The sequence below is a fragment of the Maniola jurtina genome, chromosome 25 (assembly GCF_905333055.1).
Source record: "Maniola jurtina chromosome 25, ilManJurt1.1, whole genome shotgun sequence".
Taxonomy (NCBI): domain Eukaryota; kingdom Metazoa; phylum Arthropoda; class Insecta; order Lepidoptera; family Nymphalidae; genus Maniola; species Maniola jurtina.
In genome coordinates, this window is record NC_060053.1 from 6,506,093 (window position 1) to 6,519,874 (window position 13,782).

At 37.1% G+C, this 13,782-nt stretch overlaps 1 protein-coding gene across 8 annotated transcripts in view; it reads left to right on the forward strand.

The window, feature by feature from the left end:
* Positions 1-761: 761 nt before the first annotated feature.
* The window catches only part of LOC123878204, a 55,346-nt gene continuing 42,325 nt past the window's right edge, over positions 762-13,782 (forward strand). For 7 of the 8 annotated variants that reach the window (XR_006798785.1, XR_006798788.1, XR_006798786.1 and 4 more), the window contains exon 1: positions 10,267-10,385. The gene's annotated coding sequence lies outside the window, so the exon portion shown is untranslated. Of the gene's footprint in view, positions 1,024-10,266; positions 10,386-13,782 lie in introns of those variants that run through there. The other variant, XR_006798789.1, reaches the window with a different exon arrangement.

Consider the following 13,782-nt stretch of genomic DNA (forward strand, 5'->3'; position numbering starts at 1 on the left):
TATCGCAGTCTTGTCGCAGTCCTGTCGCTGTCTTGTCGTAGTCCTGTTGCCGTCGTGTAGTAATCTTGTCGCAGTCTTGTCGCAGTCCTGTCGCTGTATTGTCGCAGTCTTGTCGCAGTCCTGCAGTTGCCGTCGTGTAGCAATCATTTCGCAGTCTTGTCGCAGTCGTTACGCAGTATTGTCGCTGTCTTGTCGCAGTCCTGTAGTTGCCGTCGTGTAGCAATCATTTCGCAGTCTTGTCGGAGTCCTGTCGCAGTCTTGTCGTAGTCTTGTCGCAATCCTTTCGCCATCGTGTAGCAATCTTGTCGCAGTCTTGTCGCAGTCTTGTCGCAGTCTTGTCGCAGTCTTGTTGCAGTACCTGCCTGTACAGTAGGCAGGTAGGTACTAAGGCAAGTAGTACGTTTTAGGTACATAGGTACATAGCTACGAAACATATCAAGGTGCTTGCGTTCTTTCCGATCAGGAGGCGGACGTCTACTAAAAGTTTTCAAATCGATTCTTCGACATATCTATGATTCCTCGACTTTGCTATACCTAACGCAAAGGGCACCAAAGTCATTCGCCTAAAGTACTAACCTAGGATCATAAAATAGGATGCCTAGGGCCGACTTTGCTAGGGCTAGCGCTAGAGGAACAGCATGTGAATTAAGTTTGAGTTCAAAAATCACAGCTGTAGCCTGTAACATTACAATTTACATTGCGCAAGGCAACGACACCGCCATTTTGAACTTTGCGTTAAGTTACAATATGTCAAACCAGTGCGGCACAGACTGCGTATAGAGTGGGACGTTTTCGCGCGCATTTTATCGACCCGTTTCCTTCGACTGTTGTGTTATTGTGGTGTTTTTATTACGAAAAACATAACGAATAGTGCAATAAGTCCCCTAAAAATAACTAAAAATTGTCTATGAGTGATTTTTGTATATAGTTTGATATGGTTTTTGAACTGTTGGTTAGTTTGATTTAAAAATCGTGTGGTTTAATTGTTCGTGTACTAAAATCGTGTTTTGGACGTAAAGTGAGGTAAGCATGCTTTATCTTAATAAAATAATGCAATGGAAAGATAAATTGTTGTGCTTTCTTTTGGTAAATTACGTTTATATTATCTACCTTAAACTTACCTAGTTACCTGTAAAAATATTGATTATGGAAATTAAAAAAGTAACCAATAGTAACCCATTTTTGTAAACAATGTGTCAATCTAAAATCAATAAAATATCAATAAGACTAGCATAGAATTACTTATATTCAAATGATTTTAATATTTATAAAAACTAAAAAGTAAAAGGTTTGACTAATAATTTTATGTAAATAGACTGAAAAACTATGTCCAAAATTGATAGTGAGTACCTACTTAGTTAAAATTAGGGTTGTCAAATATTTTATTTAGTTTTAAACAGCTCTCTGATTTGAACTCTTATATGTATTTTGAAAATGACTAGAATAGGCAGATGTGTATTTACTTACATATTTAATTTGATGTGTATTTCACGATGATTTTTGTGTTATAACTTGTAAAGTACTATTTACTTAACACTGCTTTTTCCCAGAAACCACGGTTTTACCTAAATTTCTTTGATTTTTCTAAATCGAACGAACGTTGTAAAAGTTGGTAGGTACTTATCTAATTTAAAGTTACCTACTGCAATTTTTTTACGTGAATTTTTTTAAAATCTTTTCTCCGCTTTGCTTCAACTTTGCTTTGAAACCGAAGCTTCTCTTGCTTCGTCATTTCACTTCTTTTGCTTTCTCTTTCGCTTCGATCATGTTTTCTGTTCCACACATTTTCTTCCCCCATATTTTTGCACTTTTGCTCTTACTTCTCTTACGCTTCTCTTTCAGTACATTTCCTATGAAATTGCTTTATTGCTTTTAGCTTCCAGAACTCTTTTCACTGCCCCACTTTTTACACGACACAGCTCAAAAAATGGAATGTTTTTGACACCTACATGTTGCATACTGCTTCAACAAAATATACTCGGTAAGTTGGCGAAAATAACTTACTTGAATTGTAATTTAAGTTATTTTCGTTTCGTTTTCTCCGCCATTCTTTACTTCGATAGAGAATTACTCTTAAGTACCTACAGTATAAATGCAAAAATGTAAAAGTATTCGAATTAATTTCGATCTGGAGATGCCTTTTCGCTCCATTGCGTTACAAATGGTCAATATTTAGATCATTGATTGCTCATTTGATTTGCTAATCGTAGAAATGTTGTTTATTGATTACATAACTATGTTTATTCTGCAATTTTTTTTTATATTTCTCAAGTAATAATTAAAATCTAATCTATTACTTAAGTATTACTTTAGTATTTGTGTAATATTTCAAATTAAATGTGAAAATTTATCGAAACCGAAAACAATATGTCAAAGTTCAAGGATGTAATAATATATAAGTAGATAAGTAGATAAGTTACTAAAAACATCGAAATAAATGATTACTTTTACTGTGTATAAAATATTATTAATATTAGGTTTAAATGTGTAAGTTTGGATGTTTGTTACTCCTTCAAGCCAAAATAACTCAACAAAATTCAGTTGAAATTTGGAATGACGATAGCTTGTACCCTGAACTAAGGAACACAAAGGCTACTTTTTATCCCGGAAATCAAAGAGTTTCCACGAGATTTTAAAAACCTAAATCAACGTTGACAAAGTTACGGGCATCATCTATCTACATACGACAGAATACCTATTACGATTTGATACTAGATTTTTCTTTTTTTTTTGGATTCTGCGCTGCTTTATAACTACTGACTTAATTAAAATTATTTTTATGTTTTTTATCCACGTAATAGCACCAAGAATAATTTACATAATCAACATAATTATTTAGAGGTTTACTATACATATAATAGGTATAATGTTATATATACTTAGTATTAAGTAATTTTAATAATTAAGTATATTTTTTAAGCTGTTATGTTATTTACCGCTGGTAAGCAGGTATATTATTAAAATTATGGGTATATTTAACGTAATAACAGTTGGTTAAAGAGGTAGATAAAACACTATTATAAGACATAAGTACAGACAATAATAAAAATCACCTTGAAATTACCTAAGTACGTGTATTATTTCAATGTTAAAAGGAAGTTCAATGGTCAAGGAAAACCAGTTTGTTATGCACATTACTTACTAATTACTTACTTATATTAATATTTGGTTTAAAATATAAAAAAACCGACCAAGTGCGAGTCAGACACGCGCACTGAGGGTTCCGTACTCGAGTATTTTTTCCAACATTTTGCACGATAAATTAAAAACTATTATACATAAAAATAAATATAAATCTGTTTTAGAATGTACAGGTAAAGCCCTTTCATATGTTTTCATGGGTTTTAGTGCTGTTTAATATAATATATTTAAATATCTCATTAACATAATCTGCATTGCATCGCTGACCCAGCTCTTGTATCAGTTGGACTAGTCATACGGGTTTGCGAAACATGTTTTTATAGGGATGCCCTTTATTTTTATCGATTTCGAAAGGTTTCAATGCATTTCGATAAAATTTGATGGCTTTTAGGGTTCCGTATCTCCAGAAAAAAAAAAACGTTATAGGATCACTTCATTGTCGTATAGAGTAGGTAAGTATTTCCAACTGATCTAGAATCACGAAATTCGGCAGATAGCAATATTTTATAGCACAAGAAAAAAGTCGGGAAAACGTGAATTTGTGGTTGCTATCAAAAAAAAAAACAAACCAGCCGAGTGTGAGTCAGACTCGTGCACTGAGAGTTCCGTACTCGGGTATTTTTTCCTTTAAGTTCCTAATTTTTTCTTTTGAGGTACGGAACCCTAATAAGTGTGTACGGAATCCTACGTGTGCAAATCCACTCGCTCTTGACCGGTTTTTTAAACTGCACGTTATTGTAGATAGTTTTATTAAACTTTTTTTATCTATTTACTTTATCAGGTAGGAATTGAACAGAATATTTTTGAATCGTGACTGAAAAATTAAAAAAAACATCCTGCAGTATTTTTGACAGCCCTATATCAAATATGAACAAAAAAATTAAAAGCTATAAATGGCAGCACAATTGGACTCACTTAATTTGTTTCTGTAAGTGATTACTTTAGCCATATTAAACTAAGTACGAAACATAACCTTGCTATATATTATATAACCTACCTTACTTAAATATTATAGGTAGGTACCTATACCTACCTAAAGACTTGCGTCATTCATAACATAATGTAAATGACATGACTTTTTGGGTAAGAGTTTTGCATACATATACATTTTATTAATTACATCACACTAAAGGCGAAGGTTTGTGTGTTTGTTAGGTACTCTTACACGCAAAAACTATTGGACGGATTTGGCTGAGAATGGAGATAGGTTATACCCCGGATTAACACATAGGCTACTTTTCAACCCGGAAAGTTAAAGAGCTCCCACGGGATTTCTGAAAAACCTACGTCCACGAGAACGAAGTCGCGGGCATCAGCTAGTAATATTATAACATCTGGATATCGCCAACAGACAGGCAAACCGGATGAAAATATAAGGCACCATCAGCTAGTAATATTGTAACATCTGCATATCGCCAACAGACAGGCAAACCGGACGAAAATATAAGGCACAACACACACCGGCAGAGTGGAGTGGAGCCAAGGCGTCTTTGACAACAATACTTACTCGTACCTAATTCAAAATAGCATTTCTGCGTAACTGGATAGACGGACGGACATACCGTAAGTCGGTTTTCATTGGTTCAATATTTGATTCCAGTGACACTGGATCGATACTTGACCAATGTAAACATATCTCGATCCAGTCTATAATCCAGTATTCAGCGCTGGATTCGAATAGAGCAGCCGCTATTTTTTTACTCCAGTGACTGCTTGCCGCACCCCGCCCCCTCCCGTGCCAGTGCCACAGACGGTCTGGGCCACACGAGTCTACTCGTGTAGCTCAGACCGTCTATGGCAGGGTGGTAATGTAAAGTACACCACACACCGTTAGGATATGGGACGGAGTGGAGCTGAACGTGCCGTCTTTCTTGATAACAACCTCGATACCTTTAGAGCCTCAATAGCTCAACGGTTGAGGAGCGGACTGAATTCCGAAAGGTCGGCGGTTCAAATCCCACCCGTTGTACTATTGCGTACCCACTCCTGGCACAAGCTTTACGCTTAATTAGAGGGGAAAGGGAAGTATTAGACATGATTAGCATGGCTAATATTCTTTAAAAGAATAGAAAAAAAAAATCCACACAACTTTTCTGCAAGACAGATGGACTGGATGAAAATATTAGACACAACGCATACCGGCAGAGTAGAATGGGGCTTGATAACCTTTCTTTATTTTTATCATAGGAGCGGCTAGCGTCGCGGGCGCGCTGAGCTTCTTTCCTCTTCGTGTTTCCGCGTTTTGTTATCAGTTTTCTCGGCTCTACTCCGCTCCATCCGTATGCGCTGGCTCTAAGAGTTTCTTGTTTTGTAAAGAAACCCCAAAAATATAAGGAAAGATTTACGGTATGAAGACTTTAATCCATCAATTGATCACAGATAACGTCAAAGTCATGAAGCTCTTTGACCTTGGTCCTTGACGTAGTTTTGGTCGTGGAATCACACTTCACACTAATATTATAAAGGAGAAAGTTTGTGTGTATGTGTGTGTGTATGTTTGTTACTCCTTCGCGCAAAACCTACTGGACAGATTTATCTGGGAATGGAGGTAGATATTATCCTGGATTAGTACATAGGCTACTTTTTATCCCGGAAAATCAAAGAGTTCCCACGGGATATTTAAAAAACTACATCCACGCGAACGAAGTCGCGGGCATCAGCTAGTTAAAAATAACACTTGTACTGAAAAAAAAATCGGTCAAGTGTGAGTCGGACTCGCACACGGATGGTTATATATTTTACTAGCTGATGCCCGCGACTTCGTCCGCGTGGATTTAGGTTTTCCGAAATCCCGTGGGAATTCTTTGATTTTCCGGGATAAAAAGTAGCCTATGTGCTAATCCAGGATAATATCTACCTCCATTCCCAGATAAATCTGTCCAGTAGTTTTTGCGCGAAGGAGTAACAAACATACACACACACATACACACAAACTTTCGCCTTTATAATATTAGTGTGATATTAAAACATAAGCCTGAAAGGGCGAAAGTAAGTTATAAATTCAGAAATAGCTATGTACTATCAAAAAAAGTAATTTTTTTAATCTGCAGTTTGGTCTTCAGTGACTTACTGACTTCGCTCTACGGGGAATGCAGCTCGACTTTAGGTTGTCAACCTTTCGCTTTTTAGAGTTCCGTACCCGAAGGTACCAACGGGACCCTTATAAGACTCCGGTGTCCGTCTGTCTGTGAGCGGGCTGTATCTCGTGAACCGTAATAGGTTAGAGAGCTGAAATCAATGTGTATTTCTGTTGCCGCTATAACAACAAACAATGATAATTTCACAAGTGTAAATTAATTTATAGCACCCCCGACAAGTGAAGGTTACAGTAACTAGAAAAGAGCTGATAACTTTCATACGGCTGAACTGTTTTTCTTGGATTACAGCTAAGAACACTCTCGATCAATCCACCTTTCAAACGAAAAAACTAAATTAAAATCGGTTCGTTAGTTTAGGAGCTACGATGCCACAGACAGATACACAGATACACACGTCAAACTTATAACACCTCTCTTTTTGGATCGAGGGTTAAAAAAGACCGCCATGAAAATAAAAAAAGTGTCACTTCTTGTACGACGGTACGGAACCCGTTGTGCGCGAGTCCGACTCTAACTTGACCGGATTTATTCGTGGTGACTGGTGATGCCATTTAACTCTTGCGGTATGATGTCAGCATTGCGTCAGACCCTACAGTTTGGTAACAGCAAGAAATAAACAGGATTTTTTTTTAAATATTTTAAAATGTGAAGCAAAAAGCTTTTATTATTGGTTTTATGACTTTTGTAATTTAATAATGTCCTTAGCCTCGATAGCTTAATAGTTAAAGGATTAAATCCGGAAGGTTGCCACTTACCGGTTCAAACCCCACCAGTTGCACTATTGTCGTACCTACTCTTAGCACTAGCTTTACGCTTAGTTGGAGGGGAAAGGGGAATATTAGTCAGCATGATAAAGTTGGCTCGTGAACCCTACCAATCCGCACTTGGCCAGCGGCTCTTTTGCCACTCCACACATCTTTAAGAACATGAATAGTTCGATCAAAAGGACTCTTGTCACCATAGACGTTCCTGCGCTCATTGAGCTGGCAGGGATTTTTTTTATTTTTTTTTATTTAATAGGAAGCCAACGGTATACAAAGAAAGGTAATTATGACGACTTATATAAACTTAGGACTATCAATGTATACTCACTTACAGGCTAACTCAACATGCTTAATCTAAAACTTCTAAATAGTATAAAATCTATAATAATAAGCCAAAAGTACAATAATTCTTAAAACTAACAATAAAAACTACAATTAAGACTACAATAAAAACTACAATAAAGAAGGGATTAGTCGGGATGATGGCAAGAGACCTGATGGATTGACGCTGGTTTCCTGGTAGCGGGGACGGGCACTAATGTGGGACGCAACGTGCGTTGACACATTGGCCCCGTGTCATATCAGGGAGACAGCATCAAGACCGGGAGCCGCAGCAGAAATGGCTGAAACTGCCATGCATTTCTTATCGAGAGTTACATTTTTGTTCCGTTTGCCGTGGAGACCCTGGGGCCATGGAGTCTTAGTGCTAAAAAAATTACGAGACATTTTACCGCGATTAATAGCCCATCGGCTGACGGAAGGGCTGGCTCATTTTTCCCCAACGGATCAGCCTGGCTGTCCAGCGCGGATATGCAGCCAGTATTTTTGGCACCATTCCCGCGTGCATGATCTGTATAGTAATTAGATAAAGCTAGCTAAGTTTCATTGTAATATTTTCACATGAAGTAAGGAGAGTTGAAAAATTTGTCGTTACTTTATCTGGAGTGGTGTTATCAAATCATAATGCATCAATGAAACGTGACTGACTGAACGTCTACGTTGAAGAATCATCAAATTCTAGTAAACGTACTAAGTAGGCAGATAGCATTGTTACGCGATAAGTTAGTCATCGTCTCGAGTTATCAATGAAATGTGTGAATTTCAACGTGTGGGTAGCATTTCAAATGGATCGACAAGTAAGACCTCTAGCTTTACCTACATCTTCCAGCTTTTAGGGTTCCGCGCCCAAAGGAATAGACCTCAATAGCTCAACCGGTAAAGGAGTGGACTGAAAACCGAAAGGTCGACGGTTCAAACCCCGCCCGCTGCACTATTGTCGTACCTACTCCTAACACAAGCCTGACGCGTAGTTGGAGAGGACAGGGGAATATTAGTCATTTAACATGGCTAGTATTCTTTTTTTTTTTAAAGTGTGAAAATTTTTAGTAAGTAAAATTATAAATGCCTGAATTGCCCCTACCGGGAATTGAATCCGGTACCTTCGATTTATAATGATCGATGCGCCAGGGGGGCCGTCGATTCTATCAACTAGTCTTTGTAAATATCATGACGTAAGAAAATAACCTTAAGCAAATTATCGAGATATCATTGTTTACCCAAAATACTCGAAGATTCGGTAATAAATGGAACAAACACAATTTAATCTAGGTTACGAAGGTATGAGGTGATTAATAAACAAATACAAAGTGGATACAAGGGCGAATGATTTAGGTGTCGAATAATTTGTAAATGGATCATTGTTTTTGTGAACTTTGTGTTTTTAAAATTTTAGTATTGATAATGATGTGAATCAGTTATTAATTGTTATGTATGTAAGTACAATGGTTATTGGAACTTATCTAAGTACTATAGGTATTTATCGTATGTAAAGTTAATTAGCGTGGAAACGTGTAAATGTGTTAGCATAATAACCAGAATAAATATTTATCGCGCTGTATTTATTAGGGAAAGTACATAGACTATAGACTAAATTATATATAAGTAAAATATGTCTGCATTGTAAAGTTATATCAACTAATAAATAAGTAAACTATGTCCAAAGTTAAACTATTTTAGAATTGTCAAACTAATCTGATAAGATTATCTACTAGATTATTTACGCACAGTTATCATAGTGTTAAAATCTTTCGGGACTTCGTCTGTGTTGGTGTTAGATGGCGGGCGTGCCCTGCCTTTTTGAAGTGTTTTTTTTTTTGTTAAAACTGACTGGAAAGCGCTCTAAGCGGGTGCCGTGCATGTGTCGGCGAGCGCCGGCACAGACGGGGTCCATACTTGTATAGTTTAACCAACTTGTTACAAATAACTACAAACTTGACATTGGTTAATCTTTGTAAAGCCAGACGAGAGAGAAAAAAAAAATCTTTCGAGGCTCAACTTTAAAATCAATATATAATATATATTTCAATGTTTTACCTATATATCAATACATACTTTTAATAGTTTTGAGCGTATAATCACACTAATATTATAAAGGCGAAAGTGTGTGTGTGTGTGTGTGTGTGTGTGTGTGTGTGTGTGTGTGTGTGTGTGTGTGTGTGTGTATGTTTGTTACTCCTTCACGCAAAAACTACTGGACGGATTGGGCTGAAATTTAGAATGGAGATAGATTATCCCTGGATTAGCACATAGGCTACTTTTTATCCCGGAAAATCATAGGGTCCCACGGGAATTTTAAAAACCTACACCCACGCGAACGAAGTCGCGGGTATCAGCTAGTATCAAATAATGTAGTGATCACACTCCTACGTTTGTAAGAAAAAAACCGGCCACGTGCGAGTCAGACTCGCGCACGGAGGGTTCCGTTCTCGGGTATTTTTTTCGAAATATTGCACGATAAATCAAAAACTATTATGCATAAAAATAAATAAAAATCTGTTTTAGAATGTACAGGTAAAGCCCTTTCATATGATACCCCACTTGGTATAGTTATCTTACTTTGAAAATTGAAACACATTTTAATTTTTTTTTTGATGACGTATTCACAAATTCACGGTTTTCGGATTTTTTCCTTTAATTGTGCTATAAGACCTACCTACCTGCCTAATTTCATTGTAGTTCAACGGTAAGTACCCTATAGGTTTTTTGATACACACGACAGACGGACAAGCAGACAGACCGACAAAAATGGATCCTATAAGGGTTCCGTTTTCCTTTTGTGGTATGGACCCTAATAAGCACCGAAATGCGTCACCTTTAGTGACTTTTGAAGTTTTGATTACTCGTCCAGTTTCAAGTTTAGTCTTTAGACTTGAGTACTTGAGTGACTTGACTCTTAACTCTTAAGTCTTGAATCCAGTCTCGCGGTATTGGTTGTGATGAGTGGACGTGATACCTAGTGTTTATAGTTTTAGTGATTACAGATTAGTGATCATTAGTGGTTTTATGTTTAACAATAGTTCTTTGTGAATCGAAAATATTTTTGGTAAATAACTTAACCCATAAATACCTATAGATAGTCTATTTACTCGCGATATTCTAGGTTTTTGGGGTTTCGTACCTCAAAAGGACAAAAGGAACCCTTATACGACCACTTTGTTGTTTATCTGTCGTGTCTGTCAAAAACCTATAGGGTACTTCTGTTGATCTAGAATCATGGGCAGGTATGTAGCACAAGTAAAGGGAAAAATCCGAAAACCGTGAAGTTTTGCTTTTGCTTTTGCTTACATTCCAAAAAAAAATTAAAAATTGATATTTTTTGCGATGGTACGGATCCCTTCGCGTGCGAGTCCTATTCGCACTTGACCGATTTAAAAGAAACCCGTTGGAATTTATCAAAATTCTCCCTTTGCACCCCTGGTTAACTCAAGAAATATTTTCTTCAGGTGTGCATTGTCCCTGTTAGTCAGTCAGTTACGGTTACTACAGTTTTATATTAACTTACAAGTTACAATATTAAAAATTTAAATGCACTATTAATTAAACGTTAAAATAAATAAATAATAATGAATATAACAAAAAATATTACAAAATTAATACTAACTGGCAATTATTCCAAAATATTCTCTATTGTTATTGAATTAAGAGCTATTAAGACTCCGTTGTTATCGCGGCCTCGATGATGTCATCGGGACAAGGTCGCTACCATTGATATAAGACCACCAAAGATATATGCATGGTGATGATGCAACTTGTGTGTAATGTGGCGCCGATTCTGTTGTCTTTCGCTAAACTAAATTTAGAGTATCTGCATCTTTTTCTTTTTAATATTGCTAAAAAAGGACGGAACATGAATTTCACATTTAAAGACTCTTTTTAGTGCACGCTACAAATTTAAACAATAGGCTCGCGACTGGCAGCTAAAGTCACGAGGTTTGACAGCTCTAAATTAAATTTAAAACTGTGAAACTATGGCTGTCCTTTTCATATTACATTAGTAAGAAGAGGATGCGAACACTCTAAAATTTAGTTGTGCTCAGAATCAGTACCAGTTTCAACTAAAAGGTTAGACGACATCACAGGAGACCGAAGACCTGGCAGCTACCTCAGACAAAGAATTAGTCTAGCCACTCAAAGGGTGAACGCTGCCGATATCTTCGGAATCTTGTCTAAAGGGACTTCTTTTAATAAGGTTTTTAGTTTTAGATTCATTGTTTTAATAAATTTCAGAGACTGTGTACTATATGAAATAGAAGAGTTGAAAATAAATTATTTTGACGATTCAAAAGCACTTTTAAAAGTCTACTTGAATAAAAATCTTTTCTATTCTATTCTGAAAAAAATTGGTTGTCTGTAAAGTCGGTTTACTGACGATAGTTGAACGTGACAACAAAGGCCAATTGTGCTTCTTTGTCGCTCGTTCCGCGCTCTCGCTTGCACTTCAAGCCTTACATGGAACGCCTCAGAGCGAGGTAACGCCGCATGAGTCATGTTTTTTCGTGCGTGCAGCCGGCTCTATCGAATTATAAGACGTTGTCACGTCAAAAGCAGGCATAGGCTCTGACTGTGCTTTCTTTCTATCTTTGTACTAAGTATATCATTGGACGACGCGTATTACGTGTGTGAATAATGATTAAGTTATGAACTTGTTTCTCTGGTGACCTCAGTAGGTCACGGCGGTAGCAAGTTTTTGGTAATCAGTCACCTAAACTACTTTCGTTCCTTCTGACCATATTATCTCATTCGTGTGTAGTGTAACCTATTGAACTACTTAAGAGGGGTCTCTCCGTCACTCGCTTCATACAAACGTAGTTCCAATTTCATTTGAATATTAAGCAACCAAAGTCCATGAAATTTTGCAGACATTTTCTAGAAACTAATATCTATGTCTGTGGTTTTCCAGATTTCCGGTTTCAAAAAAAGCTGTGATAGCCTAGTGGTTAGAACGTCCGCCTGCTAATCGGAGGTCGGGGGTTCGATCCCGGGCACGCACCACTAACTTTTCAGTTATGTGCGTTTTAAGCAATTAAATATCACTTGCTTTAACGATGAAGGAAAACATCGTGAGGAAACCTGCATGCCTGAGAGTTCTCCATGTTCTCAAGGTGTGTGAAGTCTGCCAATCCGTATTGGGCCAGCGTGGCAGACTATGGCCTAAACCCTTCTCATTCTGAGAGGAGACCCGTACTCAGTAGTGGGGCGGAAATGGGTTGATCAAGTAAGTAAGTAAGTAAGTAAGATTCGGTTTCAAAGTTACGCGGTCTTAAAAATTTACATACAAATCTTTGTGCCCCTGTAATTTTAAAACTACATATTTTTAGAAAAATCTAAAACACCACAGACACAGATATTAGTTTCTAGAATATGTCCGCAAAATTTCATGGACTTTGGTTGCTTAATACTCAAATGAAATTGGAACTACGATAGTATGAAGCGAGTGACGGAGAGAGCCCTGTTAAAACTTCTTTAGGAGCGACCAAAGAGGTTTCTCGGTCCTTTTTCGGACAGAAGTAACAATCGGAGAAGGAATGCAGACTGCAGACAGAGATTACCTAATTCTTATCCATAGATTGATAATTTTTAGGGTTCCGTACCTCAAAAGGAAAAACGGAACCCTTAAAGGATCACTTTGTTGTCTGTCTATCTGTCCGTCCGTCCGTCCGTCCGTCGTGTCTGTCAAGAAAACCTATAGGGTACTTCCCGTTGACCTAGAATCATGAAATTTGGCAGGTAGGTAGGTCTTATAGTACAAGTACAGGAATAAGTCCGAAAACCGTGAATTTGTGGTTTACACTATTTAAAAAAAAATTATAATGTGTTTCAGTTTTCAATGTAAGATAACTATACCAAGTGGGGTGTCATATGAAAGGGCTTTACCTGTTCATTCTAAAACAGATTCTAGGTCAACGGGAAGTACCTTATAGGTTTTCTTGACAAACACGACGGACGGACAGACAGACAACAAAGTGATCCTATAAGGGTTCCCTTTTTCCTTTTGAGGTACGGAACCCAAAAAACCTAACACAATAGAAGCCTAGTGGAAGTATAATATAAAGAAAAAGTGGGAAGGTTTTTGAGGCATACATAATAGAAAATGACGTAATGTTAGGTCCTTAGGTATTGACTCATTGTAACACTAAGCATTCAGACAACATGTGTAGACAGCGGTTGATCTATGACCTCATTCTGACCTCAATATTATCTTTAACCACATTACAACCATAAAATTATTACAACATCGATGTAATTAGTTCAATAGTTTAATTTTGGTGATTACCTACTAATTTTTCGGGTCCGTACCTCAAAAGGAAAAATGGAACCCTTTGGAGGATCATTTTGTTGTCTGTATGTCGTGTCTGACAAGAAAACCTATAGGCTTCCTATAGGGTACTTCCCGTTGACCTAGAGTCATGAAATTTGACAGGTAGGTAGGTCTTATCGCA